The sequence below is a fragment of the Neophocaena asiaeorientalis genome, unplaced genomic scaffold (genome assembly GCF_003031525.2).
Source record: "Neophocaena asiaeorientalis asiaeorientalis breed wild unplaced genomic scaffold, Neophocaena_asiaeorientalis_V1.1 scaffold71, whole genome shotgun sequence".
Taxonomy (NCBI): domain Eukaryota; kingdom Metazoa; phylum Chordata; class Mammalia; order Artiodactyla; family Phocoenidae; genus Neophocaena; species Neophocaena asiaeorientalis.
This window is the reverse complement of record NW_020175439.1, coordinates 2,190,255-2,201,877: the sequence shown is the minus strand read 5'-3', so window position 1 is coordinate 2,201,877 and position 11,623 is coordinate 2,190,255.

Genomic DNA, 11,623 nt, shown 5'->3' with positions numbered 1-11,623 from the left:
AGGCAGAACATGTACTGCAACAGCCTTTACCATACTGTACATGCTGACAAGCTTCTAATGATGCCCTGGGCCTTCAATAAGTGCTAAAATATCGGCATCTGTTTTTGAAAGCACAGTAGAGAGTCCCCACAGTTAGTATGGGTCACAGAAAGTGGGGTGATGAGGGAGAAGTGCCGGTGAGCGCCTTGCCTCTATAGCCTGGGCCTAGACCTGTCTTTCCCCAACTTCCTCACAGTTCACATAGCCAGAATATGAAGCCCAGACAAGTTAAGTAACCTTGCTCAGTGTCACATGGCAAATTCACAAAAAAAAAAAAAAAAAAAAAAAAAAAAAATCTGGATTGAAAGACCCAAGTAACAGGACTCCCAGTCCAGTGTTCTTTGTTTAGTTCTCACTGGGCCATTCAGTCGATGACTGATTACTGAGAGCTCACTATGCGTTAGGCTCTACTCTGGTCTTGGCCTCCTGAGTGGTTTCTCAGGTGTTTGGTTCTTATCACATTTTTATCATCTTTCACCAACATCCAGTCCACACACCACATCTGTGGTTAGGCCGTGCCTTCAGTGGGCTCTGGGCATCCTGTCTCCAGACCTCCCCTCTCATGTGTGGGGCTCTCGGGAGGGGCAGAAAGCAGCCCAACATTAGCCTGGCCCCAAACTGCCCCTCTCAGGGGCCTTCACTCTCCGTGTCTAGAGGAGACCAACATTGATAGTTGCACAATGGGCCAAGATAAATGACTCCTGCAAATAGTTTGATGTGTCTTGGATCGTTTCTGATCATAATATTTAACCTTTGTTAGTGCTAAGGATAGTTCACACATTATATTATTTAAACCTTCCAACAAGCCTCTCCATTGAATAGCCCATTTTGCAGACGAGAAACGAGGCTTGAAAAAGATTAAGTAGAATGAGGGAGAAGGGTCAAATCTGCCTTACAGAATTCCAAATGTAACGTGACTACCCCTCCCTCCAAGAGGTGTGGCTTAATTCCTCTGTCCTTGAGTGTGGGCTGGATTTAGTGACTGGCTTCTAAGGAATAAAACATGGAAAGGGAAAATAGTAACTTTCCAGTGGAGGAAACTGGCAGACACCACCTTACGCAAGTGATACAGGCGACAGTGATAAGTCATGTCGATAGCAGATACCCCCCACATGATATGATAAGGGCACTTCACCCCTGTGGTGTTCTTCCCCCAAATCCATAACCTGGAGTGAGGAAAGGCCAGAAAAAGTTATAAATCGAGCTACAGTCCCTGCCCTGTACTCTTCAAAGAGAAAACAAGGAAAAATTGAGAAATGGTCACAGACTGGACACAGCTAAATGCAACATGGTATCATGGATTGGATCCTAGAACAGAAAAAGGACATTAGTGGGAAACACAGTGAAACCTGAATAAAGTCTACTTTTAGTTCCTAGTAATGTACCACTGTTAATTTCTTAGTTTTAATACGTGTACATCATTATATAAGATATTAGAGGAAGCGGGGTAAAGGATACAAGGGAGCTTTCTATACTGTATTTGCAACTCTTCTGTAAACCTAAAATTATTGAAAAGAAAAAGTTAAACAAAAAAAGATTAAGCCCAAGGTCACAAACCAAGCCAGGATTCAGATCCAGACCCCTGATTCTCTGAAGCTTTTGATCTTAAATAACACCCTTGGTTATGTCTGCAAATAATATCACCTGCTGTTCATTGAGTGTTGTGTTCTAGGCACTTTTACATATGTTATTCCCCCCAATACATCATTCCTTGTTTCACAGGCATTTTCTCTGTTTTTCTCCTCCCATGGGTAGTATACTCTTCAAAGGACGGAGCCTTTTCATTCAGAGTAGTGGTCCTCAAATCCAGATTCAAAGGTCAACAAGTTCACAGGCACATAGACACACCTCACCCACACTCACTTACACTCACACAGCCTAGCACTAACCCATGTGCACCTAGGATGGCGCATCTTCCTTCTCTTGTTTCTAGTGAGTGGGGGACAGTCCTGCTTCCCAATCAAAGATACAAATAGGGACATACTTCCCCCCCAGAGATTTCAGTTCCTTGGAAACAAATAATCCCAACTCTGGGTATCACTCCAGCCAATAGCGACCTGACTGGCCTGTTAAGTGAAGGGTCCTCCAATAGCCCGTCATGTTGCCCCCAGTCCCCAGATGGGACCTTTTCTTTGTGGGGGGCTTCTAGTGAACTTTTCGTTAAATCGATGACCCACCTCTTGTTCAAACCAACTGGTTGTTGGAAGTTCTGCATTTGTTGTTATCAGATCCAACAGGAGGAACAACCGAGGTCGCTGGCTGGAGAGCAGATCAAGTCTCAGGCCGGGATTCACTCTCTCAGCAGGAGAGAGAGGAGAGGAGACCTGTGATTTGGAATAGAGAGCTCTCTGTGGACCCTGGATATTTCTGGGGAGCTCCCCACTGAGAAAGGTAAATAAAACACCCATCCCCCATGCCAGCCCCTCCATTGCTTTGAGCTCCCTCATCTTATCTGACTTTGTTCACCCTCAATGGAAGAGCACTTACCTTCTCTGGACCCCAGTGTTGGCAGAAAAGGCAGAGTTCTCGGTGACTGTGTCCCTTTTCTTGGGGAATCAAACAGCCAGTGGTTTTCCCTGAGCACGTTCAAAGATCCCACCCTCCCCTGGCTTGTTATAGGCCTTTCAGTCTCTGGATAAAGTTGAGACATTTAAAATTTTGGAAAATGAATCTAATTCATGTAGTTAATATAGATAGCCTAACATATTTAGTCTAAATAACTAAATCCTTTACTCAATGATTGAGAAAATTTTATGGCCCCAATCCACATCCCCCTCCAACGGACACGCTGCCGCCAGACTCTAGGGAAGGGACTGAGTCGTTCATCCTGGCTGCTCTAGAAAGGAGCATGGGGGTGGGAGAGGGAAAATGGTATTTCTCCCTCCAGGATAAGTGGGATCAGGGTGCCAGGCAACAGATAGGAGGCTGAGACCAGGGCATGACAGCATCCCTGTAGAAAACCCCACAGGGCAAACGAATAAACCTGGTTGCAGGTTCCCCTGTGGTTCCTTCCATCCAGATATCCCTGAGCTGGCTTAGAGAGGCCAGCCCGTCCCAGCCGTGCTGCCCGGCATTAAAGGAAGACCTGAGAGTGCCTGCTGGGGCCTTGGGACTCCCTCCCCTGCCCAGGTGTGGAGACACAGGGTGGGATAAGAATTCCTGAATCACAAGAAACAAAATTTCACTTTTAACCGCTTGGGGTCCCTTGCTGAGTCACCTGATTCCCAAAGGACCTTGGCTTCCCTTCTTCCACCTCCCCTGTGTCTCACGGAGCACCTGGGATGGGGAGCTGGCCCAGAGCTCTGCCTTGCTTGGCTGCCTCCCACTTTTGACAAACAGTGGAGGGGCTGGGGTGTGAACTCCCAGAAGTCCCCTCCTCGCCCCAAATACTGAGTCCTTCCTGGGTCCGTGCACACCCCAAAGCTGGGACAGCACAGGGGCCTGTGGTCACGCCCTGTGAAGTCTTGGCGCGTGTGACCACACCCAGGAGACTACACTGCAGGAGGCTTGTCGTGGCCGTGGACAGCTCTGGGCATCTCACAGATGCCTGTCTCCAGGATCTGCTGGCTCTTCCCCTCTGTCCATCCACAATGGTGCTGAGTGACTGGCCCAGTCCTGGTGGGATAAGAACAGGAGGGTGCAGGGGAGGAAGAGGAAGCAGGGAAGAGAGTCACGAGGGGGAAGGGGCCGGGTGCCTATTACCCGGCCTGCTAGCAGAGGAGTCATTGAGTCAGCCCTGAAGGTGGAGGTGCCAGGACCGCCGGCATTGCAGAGCTGGGGGAGGGGGTGGGTGCAGTAGGGTACAGGGGTTACCTCCACACACACACCTCGCCCTGTCCTGTGCAGTCTGTATGTTATAGAGGATATGACTTGAACTGGGAGTAAAGTACCACACTGTAATTCTCCAGACTCTGTGTGTGCTTGGCTGGCTAACACAGAACCCTCTCATGCACTAGGAAGGACTCCTACCCCTGGAGACTGAAGGTGTGAAGTCTTCTCCTGAAGTTGTGTAGGAACTCTGTGTGCTCCCCGTCCTAGCAGTCTAGGAACCTACCTGCCACCCCAACTAGAGAGGGAGCTCCCTGAGGGTAGGGTGACCCCAGCCAACGCCATTTGGAGCAGAAGAACTGCCCAGCTGATGATCCCTGCCTGAATCCCTGACCCACAGAGTTGTAAGAAATAAAAAAGAATTTGTAACTGAATGATTGAATGAATGAGGGAATGGAACTCAGGTTTGCCCAGGAAACCTGATTTATTTCTACCAAGAGGACCTGAGGTCAATGGCTGGACTGAGCTTTAAAAATGTCCTGCTGGTTCAATGGCATGTCTAACTCCTCCTGTTTTGTGTCACTCCAAATGCATTAAGTTAGAATTCAGCTCAGTTTAGCAAGCATAAGAATCCACGCGATGCAGTGAATGGACCTCTGCTCTAAATCCCCCATCATGTGAGGCCCCCAGTTCCCTAGGACCCCAGCTAATGCTTGATCCTACTGCTACTATTAGTTTGTCACCATGGTCAGTCCTCCCTGACACCCTCTGTTGTCTGAGTTAACTGCTCCCTTCTCAGGTACAGAGCCCTGGGTCCGCACCCTGGGGAGCCCTTGCTGTGCTGCCTTGTTATTTCTCATTAATGTCTTGGCCTCTCCTGCTGGTCTGCATTGTGGTCATCGTTGGGTTTCCCACAGCACCAGGTGCAGTGCCCACCACTTCAGAGAGGGAGGGAGGCACAGGGAGTCCCATCAGGCCAGCTTCAGCCCCACCCGGCAGGGAACTGGAGCTACAAGAACCTGACATGCATTTTTATAACATTAACTTCTTCTTATGAAAAATGTCAAACATACACAAAAGTAGGGGAGAATAAAATAATAAATCTTCATCCAGTTTATTTTTATTTTTTATTTTTTTGCGGTACGCGGGCCTCTCACTGTTGTGGCCTCTCCCGTTGCGGAGCACAGGCTCCGGACGCACAGGCTCAGCAGCCATGGCTCACGGGCCCAGCTGCTCCGCAGCATGTGGGATCCTTCCGGACCGGGGCACGAACCCGTGTCCCCTGCATCGGCAGGCGGACTCTCAACCACTGCGCCACCAGGGAAGCCCATCCAGTTTTAAGAATGATCAATATTCTGACATTCTTGTTTCATCTACTCTACATTTTTTTTTTTTTTGCTAAAATATCTTAAAATAAATCCCAGATATCACAGCATTTCACCCCCAAACATTTCAAAATGTGTGATCAAGATGTAGCATCACCGAATTTGGGGGTCGAATGAACCACAAAAGTCATCCTGTGTTCTAACAAGCCAGCTGGGGCTGGCAGGCTGTGCAGTAGATAGATACCCAGCCCCTGGGACGCCCCTGGCCCAGGAAGATGTCGGGTATTTAGTGGAGACTGTAATCAGCTCTCTGCCAGGAGTTTGGAGAAAGGCCCCCTGGGGTGACTGGTTTAGTTCTTTCTGCGCCCATCAGAATCCATCCAAAGGGGTCTTTTCCTTTTCTCCAACTTCCCTCTGCCGGACGCCATACCCTGGTGATTTAGGGATTACTGTTTCCATTTTATAGGCAAAACAGTTAATGCTCAGAGAGGTCAAGTGACTTGCCTAGGGTTACCCAGTCAGTGGAAGCAGAAGCAGGTTCTCACTCAGTTCTGAGCCCCAGAGCCTCAGTGGGTTCCACTGTTGGCACCGCCTGCCGGGCAGGCCCCCATCCTCAGTTTAAGAAGAAACAGTCGGCAAGCACCCTCTTCTCAACGGTCAACAGGGGAGGGCAGGCTCCTGTGTTTCTCCTGGTTGGTAGCAAATGTTGCTTTTGAAAAGGCCGCTTTGGGGGAGGTTTTAGGAAGTGTGTTAAACGATGGAAGGGGGCTTCAAAGCAATGCTCAGACACACACCACTGGAGCTCTTCTCCACCACACCGGAGTCTGCGAAGTCTCTGCTCCAGCCCTGCCCACGCTGCCTGTGGGCCTCAGTCCCCATTGTATCTCCTGTCCTTTGATGTCGGATAAACCTAATTCATCTCCTTCATATCACTACAAAGCGGCCTCCTCATTGCTTTGTTTAGACAGTCTCTCTCCCAAATATTAAACATTTGGTCTTCCCAGGCCCCCGCAAGCTCTTAACCTCATCAAGGTTGTTGCAGAATCCACGTTTCCCCACACTGATTGGCAGATTGTGCTCTCTCCATCACCAGCCTCATTGGGCAGATCTGGACATGTCACCCCCATGAAGGCTGCTCTGGGACACAGCACTTCCTTGGGGAAAGGGTCACCGCGGTACGGTTCTCAGTCCTGTGGGGACCCCTGGAGAAGCCTCAGGGAAATGGGGATGCTCCGGTTGGTCACGTGAGGGATCGGGGTGCCTGTCTTCCCCACGCAGGCACCTGGGGGAACTTTGCCCTTGGTGGAGGCCCAGCACCTAGACCAGGGCCACCCGCAAGCTGGTGAGGGGAGCAGACACTCCAATTTCCAGACCACAGACTACCCGGAGTGGCCTGTGTCTCTCCAGATACCAGCTGCTTGGTACCTGGGGGTACCGCAGGCTCTCCTTCTCCTTCAGAAAGCCCACTCTAATCCTGGAGCACCCCACCTTCAACCTTGCCGGCCCTGCCACCCTTTCTTTAGGTAGGGAAGTGGGCTCACATTGCTTCCTCCTCCACAGCTCTTTCTGTTCTCCCCTCTAAGTATCCCTTCTGGTCCCATGGCCCTACGCCACCCAATGTCACGGGCAAGACCTGTGCTAGGATCCACTGTCCGCTGTCACCCTGTCCTGCTGTCTCTCTCCATGGTCCCCGGAGGGACTTTGCCACTTGGGGCTGCTCCCTGGATGACCCTCCTGTCTCCTCATGGGTCTCATTGCTCAGGATGAGCAAAAAACACCCTCTGTCCCCTGACAATGTGGCGGTCGGGGAAGGTTTCGGAAGGGACACGTAGGCAGAATCATCTTTCCTCCTTCTTGCCGCCACCCCCCGACCCCCTCCTCCCGCTCTTCCTCCCTTCTTTCCTTCCTTTCTCCTCTCTTTCAACTTGTCATGAAAAATGTCAAACATCTACAAAATAAAGAGCATAATGAACCCTTATGTATCTGTCACCCAGGTTTAACAATGATAGACTCACAGCCAATCTTGTTTCATCTAAACCCTGTCATCCCACCCCACCCCCGTTGCCTGCCCTATACCGAAGCTAATTCCAGACACCTCATCATCCCCTCTGTAAATACGACAGTACACGCATCTCTACAAGACAAGGACTTGCAGAAAAACAATCACACCTAAAAATATAAACAATTATTTTCTTAATGGCTACATCATTTTTTGATTTGCTGCTCCCTTGGTTTGCTTTCGTTAGGTGGGTTAGAAAGTGCCTACTGTGTGCCATGCACCTCTGAACAAAATTCATTCTCAGAACCATCACAGGAGCTAGTATGATTGTAAATTACCCCCAATTTACAGAAGAGGAAACTGAAGTTCCCCAGGGTGAAGTTTTTTTTTTTTTTCGGGGTGAAGTTTTGATTGGCCAAATCGCACGGCTAAGTGAGGTCCCTCCTTCCTCCCATTGCCCTCCCCACCACCCGTCAGTCCTGGCTGGAAAGTTCTAGAAAATGCTAGTAATAATGTTAGGGAACCCTTGACCAAAACCGCTCGCCTTGGCCAGGCACGATGATAACCCGCTTACCTGAGTTGTCTCACCACAGGAGGTTCCCATAAGAAACGAAGCGCTGCCTCGGAAAACTACCCAGGAGAATTCAGGACGGGCCCAAAGGAGGAGGAGACGACCAACCTCCCAGAATCCTTCACGCTGGAATCCAGCCAATCCTCTTGGCTGAGAGATGCGTGCGCAACCAGGAAGGACCCTGAGTCACCAGGTATGGGCCAAGCAAGATGACTGGCCGGAGAAAACTCGGAAACTAACCCCATCACCATAAAACCCAAGGCTGCGAGCCCTGTGGCAGAGCAGTTCTCCCGGGTTCCCTTACGCTGCTGCTCTCCACCTGGGCGCCCCTTCCCAATAGTCTCTTGCTTTGCCAGCACGTGTGTCTCCTCGGACAATTCATTTCCGAGAGTTAGACAAGAGCCCACTGCACTCTTGGGCTCTGGAAGGGGTGCCCCCTCCTTCTCAGCTGCGGGAAATGTTTCCTTTCACTATCTGTACTCGGGTCTCAGGGCGATTACCCCCTCCCCATCCAACCTTTTTCTCCCAGCCCAACGGAGCTGATTTCTCCCCTGCGGCAACTTCAGCCTCTGGAGGCTGAGCAAGCCTAGAGCAGGTACTTCAAAGCGTAGCGCTTAATCGCACCTTCCTGTGCATCGTTAGGCACGGAGCAAAGAAACTAAAGGCACATTTTCAAAGGAGATCCTCGCAGGAAGACACCCCCTCCTCAGCAATGTTTGTGCTCTTGGGTTGGTTGGGAGTAGGCACTCAGGTGCTGGAATATGTTTACCTGCTTCTTCCTCCGTTTCCCGTTCCTCCCCCTCCCCCTCTGGAACAGAAGAAGAATAGTTCCTTTGTGTTTTCTTTCCTTTCTTCCTGTGCCTAATTAGGGATTATGCTTGGGAATCAAGCTAATTAATCTCTGCCAGTCTGGGGTGAGATCAAGCTCCCTGCACTATCAGGGTTGATCAATACCTCCCTGCTCAAAGAGTGAAAAACAACCCCGGGCCTTTCAGCACAGGCTTTATTGGGCGTGAGGCAGGATGCCCTGGGGGTGGCCTGGCATGAGTGGGGTGTGGTGGCTCAGCCCGACAGGATGGAGGCCTCAGGAGAGGCTCCTGGGGCTGGAGCCTGAGTGTGAGGTGGCCCCATAAGTAGGACTTCCCAATGCCCACAGCCCTGCAAGGCAGGGGCCAGAGCTTCATCACGGTGCTGCTTTGGAACATCATGCAGTTTCTCTGAGTTGCGAGGGTGGCCACTGGGAGTACTCGGATGGAGAAAATCTATCACAGCTGATGGCTGGGTGTATTTCAGGACAAGGTGATCCCTCCAGCTTGTGGACCAGAGGCCCTGCCGCAGGCCTGCTCCCAACACTGGGCTACCACCTCAGTTCAACAAGGACCAGCTCTCCAGGAGAAAACTCAGGCTTGTAGGAAGGGGCTTAAGGCCAGAGAAATGGGAGAAAGCAAAAAATCTCATAGGGCTGCAAGGGACTGCGGAAGAACTCACCCTGGAAGCAGGGGAAGAGTGGTCTGTTTAGCGCTTCTAAAAAACTCATGCTGTCTCGGGGGGTTCTCACGGCCTAGGCAGGTTAGATCTTCAGAGATACACCAATGGTCCTCACCTCCAGAGGGGAAGACGCGGTTGTCTTCCCAAGGTTATTAAGAAACCAAAGACAAATGTATTAAATGAAAGAGACTGGAATTGAAGGAACCCAAGGTGTTAAACCTTTGGAAGGTATTTAAGGCCTTTCCATCCTATGTGTGTGTGTATATATATACATATATATATGTATGTATGTATAAAAATATATGAAATGAGCTCAAATCCCACATTAAATAGTAATTTTATTTTGCTATAAAATTTTGAAATGGTATTTGTAATTGTTTTTAAAATTAATTTCATTTTTGCAGTTTTTTAATCTTTTGGCACAATATTTTTCAGGTTGCATTTTCACAGGCTTTAACAGGCTTGGAAGCTTTGGGCATTGTGCTTGCAGTTTCCAAGGATAAAATGGCCCGGAGAGCCTGAGAGACCACACAGCCAGGCACCCTGTCTAGGGGGGCACCCACCCTCATGAGTGAGAAAGGAGAACCTGGCCACATGCAGCAGTGCCCCACATCAGTTCTGGGGGACTAGCGGTCTAGGCCAAAGGGAACAGAAAAGCCCTTTAAAGATGTCTTCTGGAATAAATGATTAAAGAGGGAAAGAAAAAGAAGACAAGAAAGATATTTCTACTTACACAAACATGCCCCAAGTACAGGGCAGAGGTAAGAGCTCCGGGGGCTGGGGGCAGCATAGGGAAACACCTCAAAACAATGAGGACATTGTGGCCTTCCAAAGCCAGGTTGCCACAAAGAGCCTGTGGACCATCCACTGACCCAAAAGACAGGGACTATCACAATGTCCTGTGAAGAACACCAGAATAACACAGCAACTTTAGGGACTCAGACCCAGATTATACCAGCCTACATAATGGCCCATGAAAATGGAGGAGGAATGGAATTGTCCTTCTTGATAACACATGTAGGTTTCCTTGACAGCACAATGCCAGGGGAGAAAGAATTGCAGTTTTTGAAATTCTGATGAGCCTGTTGAGGTCAGCTGTGGTCCCAGTGACTGCAGAAGACCCTTTGGTTTTGTTCTGCCAGTTCTGTAGGAAGTAGCAATGAGGTGCTGTGAAAGCCATGGAGGTGCACCTCTGAGATCTCCCTTCAAGGGATAACCAGTCAGGGGAGTGCAGTTAGCTCTCAGCCTCCAAGTGCAGAACTTTGGAGTATTCACACTGAGGCCTGTCTTCTCAGGTAACTCCCAGGTTACTGCCCACCACAGGGACACTGGCACCTTACCACTTCTGTCCAACACAAGACTCCTCAATGGGCAATCTTCTTGGACCTCAGGACTTTGTCCAGAGCTACAGGCAGTCTGAGGTTCTCCTTACCTAATCCGCCTTCCTCTCCCCTTCTTTCACAGATGTCAGACCTGCACCATGGTCTGAAGCCCATCCCTAATTACTCCTGATTCCTTTCCCTTTTGTTTCCCACAGGTACTACCTCCAATAAATCCCTTGCACTTCTATCTTGGTATCTGCTTCCTGAGGACCCAAACTGACTTAGCTGCCAACCCATAAAGTGTGACTGGGCAAAGACTACTGGCTCACTCTTTTGAAATGTGAAGGTTTAAAAAAAAAGTCCTCATAAAACGTACCCAACTGGAGGGCACTGAATATGTTTCATTGGCTTGCCCCCGAAGAATGTAGACTCCTGCAAAGATGGGTTGACATCTTCTTGGGGTTGTTTTTACCACCATTTACCTCTCTCACAGGATGGCTGAAGAAGAATCTTCCTGGGAGCTGGTTCAAAGGAAAGCTACTATTTATTTAAAAAATATTTATCATTTATTGAGTACTTATGTGACAGGAACCAAGGTAAGAGCTTTCCATACATTGTTTCATTCAATACTTACACAATTCTAATATGTATCTCCATTTTTCAGATAGGGAAATGGAGCTAACTAGATGTTGAGCCTGGACTGAATCGAGGACTGTTTGATGCCAAAGCTAATACTCTTTAACCTTTGATACACACACACATGCATGCACACATGCATGCACACATGACGTGATGTACATTTAAATTCTGAGTTTCCATGGAAGAAAAAATATATGAACTAGAGGAGAGAAAAATGAAAGAAAAAAAAATGTAGTAGAGAAGAAAGTGAAGCCACTAAAGAGAATTGGCCTAAAAATCTATAAAGACAAAGGACAAAAAGTAAAGGCAAGAAGATTTTGTAGGACAAGTTTTAAGTATCTTAATCTGTTACTAGTTATGTGCTTTTGGAGACATACAACCTCTCTGGGCCTCAGTTTTTATAAAGCTATTAATGAGGTGGTTGATGAGATGGTTTCTAGATTTCATTTAACTATAATAATCTATATTTTAT